The following is a 902-nucleotide window of genomic DNA, read 5'->3' on the forward strand; positions in this document are numbered from 1 at the left end:
GTATCTGAAGTATCATTTTCAACTATTTTTGTTGAAATATTTATTGCTAATTATTATTGTTGTTCAAATATTTAATTTTTTCGTTTTTTGTTTACTTTCTTCAGAGAGAGTAATTTTTTTGTCTTCTATATTATTGTTATTTACATTGTTTTCTATGTTGACATATTGATTAATTTCTCGATTTGTTTTTTTTTAGACGCTTTTTCTTTAGCTTCTATAATATATTTTGGATTTCTGATTGGCATATGTCTGTTGTAACGACTATCTAATATTTCAGGAAGCATACATTCATAATAAAATCGTGTTAAATAAGGCAACATCTGATCTTTCCAAAAAGTTTCGTCACGATTAACAAACACTACTTTCATGCTTTTTGGCGTCCATAACACAAATAAACAATATTCTTGTTGTGTTATATTCAGTTATATTCAGTTGACCTTGAATTTGATAAAAAAATTTATGATTTTTATTCACTTTGTTATGATCTTTTTTATCATAAATATTTTTCAATTGTGGTAATGTTTGTATAGCTTCTTCCGCAGTTAAATGCTTAGCTGATAGAGGACATTTAATTTCAACTACACCATCTTCATCAATAAGCCCATCAGGAGAAGCGCTCAAAAATGGATTTTCACGATCAATAAATAGTCCGCAAACTGTAATTTCTTTATTTAATTTTATTGTCAATTCTCTTCTCGCTATTTTCTCCATATCGCTTCCATATCTCATAGCTTCATTATCTATAGATGGAGGAAATAAAATATTTTTTACAACTATCTCACAAGACGTTGTAGATCTCATGCGACATACTGTACCAAAATTTGATGCTGTCAACATTTCTTGTCGCAATATTCGCCATAAATCTGATTCTTTTTGAGTTATCGTGTCGCGCTCAATTTTTT

The sequence above is a fragment of the Odontomachus brunneus genome, unplaced genomic scaffold (assembly GCF_010583005.1).
Source record: "Odontomachus brunneus isolate Ranch 3 - 2012 unplaced genomic scaffold, Obru_v1 Obru_scaffold_288, whole genome shotgun sequence".
Classification (NCBI taxonomy): domain Eukaryota; kingdom Metazoa; phylum Arthropoda; class Insecta; order Hymenoptera; family Formicidae; genus Odontomachus; species Odontomachus brunneus.